We start from the raw sequence: 13,486 nt of genomic DNA on the forward strand, positions 1-13,486 counted from the left end.
CAAATAGAACTATTTTGACACACATAACTAGGGCATTGCTGCTGCTGCTGCTGCTGCTGCTGCTGCTGCTGCTGCTGCTGCTGCTGCTGCTGCTGCTGCTGCTAAGTCGCTTCAGTCGTGTCCGACTCTGTGTGACCCCATAGACAGCAGCGCACCAGGCTCCCCCATCCCTGGGATTCTCCAGGCAAGAACACTGGAGTGGTTGCCATTTCCTTCTCCAGTGCATGAAAGTGAAAGGTGAAAGTGAAGTCGCTCAGATCGTGTCCGACTTAGGTCAAGTCTTTTGTGTGGGCTGTCATGCCTAATTTTCAAAACCACTCTTCAATTTTAAAAACCTTTGAAGTGTAGTTGATTTACAATGTCATGTTAATTTCTGCTATAGAACAAAGTGATTCAGTTATACATATTTTACATTATTTTTTATATATTATTTTCTATTACCATTTATCACAGGATATTAAAAATAGTTGCCTATGCTATACAGTAGGACCTTGTTGTTTATCCTATATATAATAGTTGGCATCTGCTACAATATGCCAGCAAATTTGGAAAACTTAGCAGTGGCCACAGGACTGGAAAAGGTCAGTTTTCATTCCAATCCCAAAGAAAGGCAATGCCAAGGAATGCTAAAACTACCACACAGTTGCACTCATCTCACATGCTAGCAAAGTAATGCTCAAAATTCTCCAAGCCAGGCTTCAACAGTACATGAACTGAGAACTTCCAGATGTTCAAGCTGGATTTAGATAAGGCAGAGGAACCAGAGATTAAGTTGCCAACATCCGCTGGATCATTGAAAAAGCAAGAGAATTCCAGAAAAATATCTATTTCTGCTTTATTGACTATGCCAAAGCCTGACGTGTGTGGATCACAATAAACTGTGGAAAATACTGAAAGAGATGGGAATACCAGACCACCTGACCTGCCTCTTGAGAAATCTGTATGCTGGTCAGGAAGCAACAGTTAGAACTGGACATGGAACAACAGACTGGTTCCAAATAGGAAAAGGAGTATGTCAAGGCTGTATATTGTCACCCTGCTTATTTAACTTATATGCAGAGTACATCATGAGAAACGCTAGACTGGAAGAAGCACAAGCTGGAACCAAGATTGCCAGGAGAAATGTCAATAGGCTCAGATATGCAGATGACACCACCCTTATGGCAGAAAGTGAAGAGGAACTCAAAAGCCTCTTGATAAAAGTGAAAGAGGAGAGTGAAAAAGTTGGCTTAAAGCTCAACATTCAGAAAACGAAGATCATGGCATCTGGTCCCATCACTTCATGGCAAATAGATGGGGAAACAGTGTCAGACTTTATTTTTTGGGCTCCAGAATCACTGCAGATGGTGATTGCAGCCATGAAATTAAAAGACACTTACTCCTTGGAAGAAAAGTTATGACCAACCTAGATAGTATATTCAAAAGCAGAGACATTACTTTGCCGACTAAGGTCCGTCTAGTCAAGGCCATGGTTTTTCCAGTGGTCATGTATGGATGTGAGAGTTGGACTGTGAAGAAAGCTGAGCGCCCAAGAATTGATGCTTTTGAACCGTGGTGTTTGAGAAGACTCTTGAGGGTCCCTTGGACTGCAAGGAGATCCAACCAGTCCATTCTGAAGATCAGCCCTGGGATTTCTTTGGAAGGAATGATGCTAAAGCTGAAACTCCAATACTTTGGCCACCTCATGCAAAGAGTTGACTCATTGGAAAAGACTCTGATGTTGGGAGGGATTGGGGGCAGGAGGAGAAGGGGACGGCAGAGGATGAGATGGCTGGATGGCATCACGGACTCTATGGACGTGAGTCTGAGTGAACTCCGGGAGCTGGTGATGGACAGGGAGGCCTGACGTGCTGCGATTCATGGGGTTGCAGAGAGTCAGACATGACTGAGCGACTGAACTGAACTGAATCCCAAACACCCTCCTCCTTGGCAACCACAAATCTGTTCTCTGTGAGTCTGTTTCCATTTCATAGGTAAGCTCATTTGCGTCATACTGTAGATGCCACCTATGAGTGATATAATATTTGCCTTTCTCTTTCTGATGACTTCACGTTTTCGTATGGGAGTCTCTAGGACCCCTCGTGTTGCTGCAGTTGCATTACCCCTTCCTATGGCTGAGTAGTATCCATCGCGTGTATGCACCACATCTTCTTTACCCATTCATCTGCTGATGACGTTTAGGTTGCTTCCACGCCTTGGTTGTTATGAATAGTGTTGCCGTGAACATAGGGCTGCATGTGTCTTTTTGAAGTATCCTTTTGTGTGCATACGTGCCCAGGAGTGGGCTTGTTGGATCCTGTGGCAACTCTAGCTTTTTGAGGAATCACTGTCCTGTTTTCCATAGTGGCTGCACCAGTTTACATTCCTGCCAATAGCATAGGAGCAAACCACCCTCCATCAACCTCAGCCTGCAGTGGGAAACCAGGTGGAGAGAGATAAGGGTCCTTGTCCAGAGTCTCCCAGGTGGTACCCAGTCACATAGACGAAGTGGGACAGCAGCACCTGCCTCCATGCTTCCTCAGACGCACAGTACTGGCTGCCTCTGTTTCCCTCCAGTGGCACAGAAAGCATTGCTTAAAGCCCTGTGTCCTGATTTTTTATTTGAAAACTGTAATCACTCGAGCCAAAGAACAGGTGTGACAGCTATATGAAAAGCAGCAAAAGGACACAAGAGAAATCTCACAGCTCCTCCTGTTTTCTCTCTCCTTCTGGTATTAATCTTCTCTCCCAGACATCCTATGCCTCTGTGTCCTGTTTGTAAAATAAAAATCATAACAAGGTCTTCATAGTGGGGCTTCCCTGGTGGCTCAGCTGGTAAAGAATCCACCTGCAATGTGGGAGACCTGGGTTCAATCCCTGGGTTGGGAAGATCCCCTAGAGAAGGGAAAGGCTACCCACTCCACATTCTGGAATGGAGAATTCCATAGACTGTTTAGTCCATGGGGTCACAAAGAGTCAGACACAACTGAGCGACTTTCACTTTCATCATAGTGTGTCCAAAACGACTAATAGTGGTAATATGTGTACATGGCTTAGCTATGTACATGAGGGAAGCCTCAATACAGATTTAGCCTAAAAAGTAAATTAATAAAGACTTTATTATACATCCCCTGCTCTGTGGTAAAGACAGAATTTTTACTCTATCTTGAAATGACAAGTGAAGTATATGAATAATGAGACCCAATTTCTAAATCATTTTTATCAGTATCTATTATCAGTATCTGTTCATTTTAGTATTAATATTAGTGTCTGTGCTGGCATGGAAGAGATTGTAGAATGTGGGAAGTCAGATGCTGTTGATCTCTGTTGTTTCTGTTTAGTTGCTAGGTTGTCTAATCTTTGAAACCCCATGGAGTGTAGCCCACCAGGCCCCTCTGTCCATGGGATTTTCCAGGCAAGAATACCTGAGGGGGTTGCCCTTTCTTCCTCCAGGAGATCTTCCCAACCAGGGATTGAAAGGCATCTTCTGCATCTCCTGCACTGGCAGATGGACCAGTGAGTCCCTAGGGAAGCCCTGCTTTCTCCTTAAGTGAGTGAAGTGAAGTCACTCAGTTGTGTCCGACCCTTTGCGACCCCATGGACTGTAGCCTACCAGGTTCCACCATCCATGGGATTTTCCAGGCAGGAATACTGGAATGGAAATACTGCCATTTCCTTCTCCAGGAGATCTTCCCGACCCAGGGACTGAACCCGAGTCTCCCACATGGTAGGCATTGCTTTACCGTCTGAGCCACCAGGGAAGACCAGCTTTCTCCTTACTAAGACTAAAATAGGTAGAAAGCAGAGCCGCGCATTAAGGTGGGTCCGAAAGAATTAGAAATGTAGGGCCTAATGATAATTCAATCTTGGGTTGTGTTGCAAATATCAAGAAATGTACCTAATGTGCTTGACTTCCTAGTCTTACTCTCCTAGCTCTCAGAAAATTCTCTGAGGCTCCCAGACCCCACATGTGGCCACCTTAGTCAATCAGTAAGGGTCTAAAGGAAGAACTAGTCCCCAACTTCCTGGCTCCAAATGTTGCTGATTTATCTTCTCTGAAATGTATGTCTAATATATTTCTCAGTAATCCTGATCACTGATTTATTTTCTATTTAGTAGTTTGCTAGCTAAAAATGATTTAGGAATTGGGTCTCATTATTCATATACTCTACTTGTCATTTCAACATATAGTAAAAATTCTATCTTTACCTAACACTGTGATACAGAGCAGAGGATGTATCACAAAGTCTTCATTGATTTACTTTTTAGGCCAAACAGCACTTTCCAACATTCTCTTGGGGAATTCATTCTCCAGTCCCTGTAAGTTGACTTCTGTGAGTTGAGACTTTGGATTCTCCCATCCAAGTACTAACCAGAGTCAACCCTGCTTAGCTTCCAAGATCATTTGAGATCCAGTGCGCTCAGGGTGGTATGGCCATAGACTAGACCTTGGATCCCAAAGAGGGATCCTGTGCACCCAGGAGGCCTTGTGAGAATCCCACCATACTCTAAGCTACACCTGCCACCCAACCACTTCGGGAAACTCATGTCAAAGGCCTTGCAGAGGTAATCTGCCTTGATCACCAGTCACGAGAAGGAAGACCTGCCATTACCCAGACTGGGCAGAGAGGTTTATGATTGGCACACAAGTAGTCCATCTGGACTGCTCTTAGTATTTTGTCACCAAAGTGTGGTACTCATCAACATGTACCCATCATAGACAGGGTAGCCACAGCCTGAGAAAGGGGACCGAACCCTCAGTGATGAGAGTCTGAATTTCTGCTCCAGGAAACCCCAAAGACCAGCTGAGGGTGAAGGGAATTTTGACTGGTTAGCCAAGGAGGGAGAGAGTGAATATCATGTGTGGCCTCCAGGCTCACTGCAGCGGTGGGGGTGTCGTGTGTCTCCCTCGCTGTCCCCCTGCAAGTTCCCCTTGGAGGCTCACCAGAATCCTGAGGAACTGGCCCCAGAATTCTTGTAAAGTTAGCAGATGGCTCAGGAAAGGGATGTCTGTCGTGTATGCAGTGGCACAGCCAGGTCCTCCCTTCCAGATGGAAAGATTTATGCCCCACAACTGACCATCACAGTTGGTGATGGTTTGCTGTCTTCGAGAATTACCTCACCTGAAGAGGGCCCCCTGGCCAAGGTCATGTGCCCCACTGGGCTGACAGCATATAGTCTGAAGGGCCTTTCCAGCTTCAACGTGTCCCGTGGTGTAAGGAGAGTTCTTATGTGACTGTTCCTCAGTTCAACTCCTCCTCCTGCCCAACTTTTCTTCATCTTTAACCCCCAACCTTAATAAACTTTCTATATGCTGAGCTCCATCTAAGAACTTGCTTCCCAGGGAACCTAACTCAAGGCACTCGTGATTACTTAGACTAACAGTAAACTCTTCATCCAGACAATCATATTTCTTTATCTTTGAAGTGAAAGTCTGCCACTAAGTTATGTCCAGCTCTGCAGCCCAGCCTTATCTGGTGGGTCAGATGGACATCCAGGAAGATGACAGGCTTGATCTATTGTGTTCTGCAAACAGGGGCTATCCACTGGCCAAAGGAACTAGCAGCAAGAAGTGGAGAGGTGTTCTTCTATGGGCCAAAATGAGGAGGTGGATCAAAATCTTCCCAAGTGAGGAGCTGGAATAATAGCAGGCCTCATTTATTGTACTTGTTCAGTCGCTAAGTCGTGTCTGACTCCTTGTGACCCCATGAACTGCATCATGTCAGGCTTCCCTTTCCTTCACTATCTCCTGGAGTTTGCTCAAATTCATGTCCGTTGAGTTAGTGATGCTGTCTAACCATCTCATCCTCTGTTGCCCCCTTCTCCTCCTGTCCTCAATCTTTTCCAGCATTAGGGTCTCACTGCTGCTACTGCTGCTGCTGCTAAGTCACTTCAGTTGTGTCCGACTCTGTGCGACCCCATAGACAGTAGCCCACCAGGCTCCCCCATCCTTGGGATTCTCCAGGCAAGAACACTGGAGTGGGTTGCCATTTCCTTCTCCAATGCATGAAAGGGAAAAGGGAAAGTGAAGTCGCTCAGTCATGTCCAACTCTTAGCGACCCCATGGACTGCAGCCCACCAGGCTCCTCCGTCCATGGGATTTTCCAGGCAAGAGTACTGGAGTGGGGTGCCATTGCCTTCTCTGAGGGTCTCATTGGACACCTTCAAAAAACTCATAGAGGGTTAACATTTTCCTGCCTTCCCCAGGGAAGGCATCACCCACTAGCCAGGATGGACCAAAGATGACCTATATATTAATACATATAACAGAGGATTCCAGGTTAACAACCAGCTTAATCCATAGGGAAAAATCACAAATTTCTAATGTTTTGCTCATTTCCATGGTATAAAGATTCATGGCTGATTCTAAGCTACTGACATGACATTACTCACTGATTGTGAGGTTGAAAAGAATTAACACAGCACATGGCTCTATGGCATCTCCACCAGACACGTGCAAGACACGTCAATAATCCTAAAGACATGATAGATGATAGCAAAATAAGACAGAAAGGCAGCTATGCTCACAATAAGATAGGAGATGGCAAGTTTTGAGTATTTATTGCCTCTTTTTTAGTATAATTTATTTTATTATCATTTTATGTGATTTAATTGTTAATGGTGACATTTGTAACATTTGGCCCATAAAATTCCTAAAAATTTAACAGTTGGCTCAAACAATCTGGTTCAGGCCAACTCCAGCATATCACTTGGTGTGGGAGCAGTTAAGAGCAAAGACTGTCCCTTTTTTCACCTCTCTTAGCAGTCCCCGACACAGAAACCTTGAAACAGAAGACCAGAAAGGTGAAGAGAAAAGTCATGTCCCTCTCCCCAGCCAGATAGATATGGGCATAAGAAATGTTCCAGTTCCCCACTGCTGTGTAATAAACCATCCCAGGATGTAGTGGCTTTCCTTTCTTGCTTCTGAGGGTCAACAGCACTCATCTGGGTAGTGGTTCTCCAGCTCGATGAGCAGGTCACTGGAGCTACAGTCGCCTGCGGCCCTGACTAGGCTTTCCTGCCCATGGTGTCCCATTTACACATCTGGCCCCTCGGCAGAGACGCCTAGAAAACTGGGCTCAGCTAGGACTATGGGTTATCTGGGCTCAGGACTTTTCCCTCTCCACATGGTTTCTCCACATGGCATGCTGATATACCGGATTTCCTACTTGATGGCTCAGGGCCTCCAAATATGCAAAGTAAGAAGTTGTAAGGCCCTCTTTTAACTTAGACTCAGAACTGGCACAGCAGCCTTTTCTGCTGATTAATAGGAGTCTAAGGCCCAGCTCAGGGCTTCCCTGGTGGATCAGTGGTAAAGAACCCACCTGCTAATGCAAGGGACACAGATTCTATCCCTGGTCCGGGAAGATCCCACATACCTTGGGGCAGCTATCGCATGCACCACAAATACTAAGCCTGTGCTGTAATGCCCATGTGGTGCAAATACTGAAGCCCACACAGCCTAGAGTCTGTGCTTTGAATCAAGAGAAGCCACAGCAATGAGGAGCCCACACGCTGCAACTAGAAAATAGCCCCTATTTGCCCCAACTAGAAAAAGCCAGCACAGCAACAAAAGACCCAGCAAAGACAGCCAAAAATAAATTTTAAAAATTACATAGAAAAAGAAAAGGCCCAGCTCAGATCCAGTATGGGGGGACAATGAAGGGTGTGGTGCTTTAAGGCCATCTTTGGAGATCAGCTACCATGGGATTGTCCAGGAGGTAAGGGAGAGACTGTTTAAATCAGATTTGAAATTGGAGGTTTATATTTAAGATTGGATCAGATTGAGTTTTTTTTTTTAATTTATTGACTATAGTTAATTTATGTCTTAATTTCTGCTGTACAGCAAAGTGATTCAGTTATGTGTGTGTGTGTGTATACATTCTTTTTAATATTCTTCTCCTTGTGGTTTATCACAGGATATTTTTGTTTTGTTTTGGGTTTTGGTATTTATTTACTTTTAAGAAAAGTAATTTTGACTTTCTGTTTCAAGACTATGGCAATAATCATCCATTTGAATGCCCTGCAGTAAAAAAAATAATCACATGAAAATTCAAAATGAACCATCTAATCCAGTAGCATGCTTAAGGGAAATCTAGATAGCCTGCCAACCCTAGAAGCAGAAGAATGGCTTGTTAATAACCAAAGTTAGGTATTACAGAAGGGTTCTGACTTGGTGAATTTTCAAACTTGTAGAGCCTCATATTTGGGGGGAAGTGTGTGCTCTTTTGTGTGGGAGGGGGTGGGGTGCTGGCTCAGCAGTAAAGAATCTGCCCGCTAATACAGGAGCCGCAGGAGACTCAGGTTTGATCCCTGGGTCAGAAAGATCTCCTGGAGAAGGAAATGGAAACCCACTCCATTTGGCAATACTCATGCTACAATAATCCCAGGGACAGAGGAGCCTGGAGAGCTACAGCATGGGGTCGCAAAGAGTTGAACGTTACTGAGTGATTGAACATGCACACACTCTTTTAAAAATAGAATTTATTTTTTTAGAGCAGTTTTAGATTCACAGCAAAGCTGAGTGGAAAGTACATGATACCCTCTGTTCCTACACATGCACAGCTTCCCTCACTATCAACATTCCCCACCAGAGTGGTACACTTGTTATAATCATTGAGCTGACATTGATAACATCATTATCACTATCAACATCCCCCACCAGAATGGTACATTTCTTATAACTGATGAGCCTACACTGATACATCATTACCACTATCAACATCCCCCACCAGAGTGGTACATTTATTACAATTGATGAGCCTACATTGATACATCATTATCACCCCAAATCCATAGTTAACACTAGGGTTCACTCTTGGTGTAGTACATTCTATAGGTTTGGAAAGATGTGTAATGACATGTATCTAACATTACAGTATACAGAATAATTCTACTGCCCTAAGAATCCTCTGTGCTCCATTCATTTATCCCTCCTTGCCTAATCCTTGGCAACAATTGATCTTTTTACTGACTCCATAGTTTTCCCTTTTCCAGAATGCCATATTGTTGAATTGTTCAACATGTAGCCTTTTCAGATTGTCTTCTTTTGCTTATTAATATGTATTTATGATTTTTCCATGTTTTTTTCATGGCTTGATAACCCTTTTTTTTAAAGTGCCAAATAACATTCCACTGTCTGGATGTACCACAGTTTATTCATCCTGTCTCTTACTGAAGGCCATCTTGGTTGTTTCCCAGTTTGGGCTATTATGAATAAAACTATTAAACACATACATGTGCAGGGTTTTTGTGTGGATATAAATTTTTAATTCATTTGGATAAATACCAAGGAACACGATTGCTAGATGATATATGGTAGGAGTAGGTTTATAAGAAACTGCCAAACTGCCTTCCCAAGTGGCTGTGGTGGTGGTGGTTTAGTCACTTCAGTTGTGTCCAACTCTTTGCAACCCTATGGCCTGTAGACCATCAGGCTCCTCTGTCCATGGGATTCTCCAGGCAAGAATACTGGAGTGGGTTGCCATACTCTCCTCCAGGGGATCTTCCCAACCAGAGATCGGACCCACGTCTCTTACGTCTCCTGCATTGGCAGGCGGGCTCTTTACTACTAGCATCACCTGGGACATCCACAGAGTGGCTGTACCACTTGAGAGTCCCTGTTGCCCCACATCCTTGTCAGCACTTGGCATTAAAAGTGCCTCAGACTTTGGTCACTCTGATAGGTATATTGATATCTCAATGTTTTAATAAATCTAATCTTTAAATTGGAAATAATAACACCTAATTCACAGTCCTCAGTATTAAATGAAATAACCTGTAAAATACGTAGCACACTGCCTACCATTTTAAAAGATGCTTATCATAAATAGTAGTTTCCTTGTTCTCTCACTCCTTAGTTAAACCTTATAACTTGTGACTTCTTTCAACTTTTTATTTTATATTGGAGTATAGTTGACTAACAATATTGTGATATAGCAAAGTATCACAGGATAGTGAATGTCCATATACTACATATACCTTACTATACTATATACTTTATATACTATGATATATATACACTATATACTTACTATATTATATATACTATATACACCCTTTGCAATACCTTAAGACCTTGTTGTTTATTCTATACACAATAATTTGCATCAGCTAATCCCAAACTCCCAATCCATCCCTCCCCAACCCGAGTTTGAGGGGTTTTTTTTAAGTTTTTATCCTTGCTGCATGTGGGCTTTCTCTAGTTGTGGCAAGGGGAGGGCTACTCTTTATCGCAGTGCAGGCTTCTCATTGTGGTGGCTTCTCTTGTTGTGGAGCACCGGCTCTAGGCATGCCGGCTTCAGTAGCTGTGGCTGTAGGGCTCCAAAGTGCAGGCTCAGTAACTGTAGCACACAGGCTTAGTTGCCCCTCTGCATGGGGAATCTTCCCAGACTAGGGATGGAACCCACATCCCCTTCATTGACATGTGGATTCTTTACCGCTGGACCACCAGGAAAGTCTGAGATTGAGTTTTAATATAACTGAAAAGTGTCAGGAAATCATGGACTCTAAAAAAAAAAAATGCTGTGGGTGGGAAATGAATATTTAACATAAAAGTTTCAGGGGGTATTTACAATGTAAGATAACTCTGTACATATATCTCTTCTCAGTTTAAGCTTTTTTTTTTTTTGCCTTTCATACTTTCTATTTCTCAATAGTTGCTTGACCCAACATCTTTCTGTCTGCTCTATACAATGAAAATACAACCTAAATGAGAATAGAAAAAAAAGCATTAAATTGTACAAATTACAAATCTGTTCCCAAATATACTTAACGTAAATAAAATACACATTTCAGTAAGAGATCTGCAGTGAATGACTGCATTCTGGAAAGCTTCAGGAAACCTTGGCGGGGCGACCTGCATGGGCGGAGCTAAGAGGCTTCGCACCAATCACAGTTTGCTGCGGGTTTCTGCTGGCCTATCTGCGAGCTACACGGAGCACGTCAAGAGCGTCACCTGTGGGGGACTGACTGGGGGAGGGGAGAAGCGGCTCTAGCCTAGACACTGAGTTCATTACCATCAACAGCCTATGCAGTCCGGTTTCAAAGAAAGTAAACACATTAAACAGTAAAACCCCAGACACACGTTCTGGCTGCATTTATGTGGAACTCTCTGGCTACAGTGGGCGGTCGTGAAGAGGTTCTTCCTCAGGACAACGTGATCACGGGACTCGGACGACCCAGCGGGACTGAGGGGAGCCGAGGACTGGGGAGAGGCTCCCTCTCATTTCAGGTGGAGACAATCTTCTCCGGCACAGCCCAGGGCCCTGCAGTCCTCTCCGCCTATCGTCTGGCGCAGCGCTCAATGTAGTCTTCCGCTTGATGCCGGAAGTCCGCCGTGATCCGCAGATGATGTCCTACAGCTTGGCTAGTCCGCGGATCATCAAAATTCCACATATCAGTCAACAAAGAGTTTAATCCCTAAACAACAGCCTTCAGTGTCCTCATGGGGGCCCAGCCAGTGCTATCGATCGAATGTTCTTTCAGTCAACTGAGACATATCCTCGCCCGTCTCTGTGATGTCGGGGTTCCAGGTCCTGGGCAAGCATTTCCACTTTGGGAGGCACCATGTTGCATGCATCAGGAGCTTCAGTTTCAAACTGAAGTTTTCCACCCTGGTAAGTAACCCTCACCTGGGGTGACAGTTGGCTGAAAACAATGAAGCTTGTTTGGATCAGGAACATGCACTTTACACGTTCAAGGTAAATTAGCTTCAAGTTCTACAACCTCTTCACAAGCAGCCGGTCCCTCAGGGACACCTGCCAAGTGCAGTCAGGGGCTGTGGCTGACGCCTGGGACTCTTTGAGTCCGTCATCCCGCTTCAGCTTGCTTGCCAGAATCAGCATCACTGCCTCCTTTTTCCTGGGTACCCCGAGACAGGCAAGGCAGGCCCAGCGCCCAACACCATGCCCGGCTGGTGGGCAGCGGTGAGACGCGGCCCCTCACACCCGCACCAGCTCCGGGTGGCGGGACCGGAAGTCCAGTATAAACTATTAAATAAACCAACTGCATAAGACACTGCAAATAATTACTTCTTATGAACTATTAAGAAAATGTTTCAACAAGTAAGATTGAGGTAAATATATAGAGCTGTTGTCTTCATAAGTCACTGTTCACTCTCGCTTTTAAGATTGAGGTAAATATATAGAGCTGTTGTCTTCATAAGTCACTGTTCACTCTCGCTTTTAAGAAGGAACATATTAATTTCTGTTTGAACAGTGCAACCTGACAACTGGTTTACATTTATTTCATTTTTTGTCAGACAGTTTAGTTTAAAACAGCATGTGAGCCCCTCCAGTTTTCCATAACTCTTTTGCAGTTTTTCCAAATGTGAAAATTGTGGAAAAATAAAGCGTTCTCTAGAACACACCCACATCCTGCTCAAGTTTGAACAGATTAAGAAACAATTGTCAAGAATTCACAATATCTGTTACTTTCCTAGAACGGAACGTGTTGGAATACATTTGTAAAGTATCACTTGGAATAATATACCAATAAAGCTTTTTATCTGCAGTGGTAATGTATTGGCTTAGCTCTTTAAAGTTTAAAAAAACACCTTCAGGTATATTATTTCATTCCAGCCTTGAGCCACATTGAGACGGAGACTTTATTGCTTCTTCATTGCAGAAAAGGAAGCCAAGACCTAGAGAGTGTAAGTGATTTGCTCTAGGTCTGAATATCTAAACCCAGTCTTCAGGCTTCAAATTAAATAGGTTTGGTTTTCTAATTTAATAACCTGTTAGCATCTTTCTTGCTAAGAGAGAAATCTTCCTTTCTTCAGACAGATCTAATTTGAAAGAAAAGTGTTATAGAATATGGTAAAACACTGGATCCTAACTCCTAGAGAAGGGTTATCCTAACATGGACCGTATTTCCTATGACTCTTAACCCTGGTATTATTGTCAAAACCCTGGATTTTTCTCTTGCTTCTGTGAGACAAGATCACTTTTTTCCCAGAGGCAAGTTGGTTGAGAGAGAGGGTCTCTTACTGAGGAAGGCAGATCATACAAAACAGGCAAAACTCTGACAAAGAAGGTACTTTGGGCAGGATCCAGAGAGCACTGGTCTGTGAGCAGCCAGGTTGCTGCCACTGCTGCTAAGTCGCTTCAGTCGTGTCCAACTCTGTGCGACCCCATAGATGGCAGCCCACCAGGTTCCCCCGTCCCTGGGATTTTCCAGGCAAGAACACTGCAGTGGGTTGCCATTTCCTTCTCCAGCAGCCAGGTTGAGTAAGTATCTAATTCAAGTGTGGGCTTCCCTGGTGGTTCAGATGGTAAGGAATCTGCCTGCAGTGCAGGAGACTGGGTTTCGATCCCTGGGTTGGGAAGATCCCCAGGAGAAGGGAACAGTTACCCACTCTAGTGTTCTTGCCTAGTAAACCCCGTGGACAGAGGAGTCTGGTGGATTACAGTTCGTGGGGTTGCAAAGAGTTGGACATGAGAGAGTAACTAATGATTCAAGCATAGCTTCTTGAGCTGAGGCATAGCTGTCAGCGCATATTTCTGTA

At 44.2% G+C, this 13,486-nt stretch overlaps 1 pseudogene; it reads right to left on the minus strand.

Moving 5' to 3' along the window:
• Positions 1-11,262: 11,262 nt before the first annotated feature.
• On the minus strand, positions 11,263-11,825 carry LOC138445182 (NEDD8-conjugating enzyme UBE2F pseudogene; annotated as a pseudogene).
• Between the last annotated feature and the right edge of the window lie 1,661 nt (positions 11,826-13,486).

The sequence above is a fragment of the Ovis canadensis genome, chromosome 8 (assembly GCF_042477335.2).
Source record: "Ovis canadensis isolate MfBH-ARS-UI-01 breed Bighorn chromosome 8, ARS-UI_OviCan_v2, whole genome shotgun sequence".
Classification (NCBI taxonomy): Eukaryota; Metazoa; Chordata; class Mammalia; order Artiodactyla; family Bovidae; genus Ovis; species Ovis canadensis.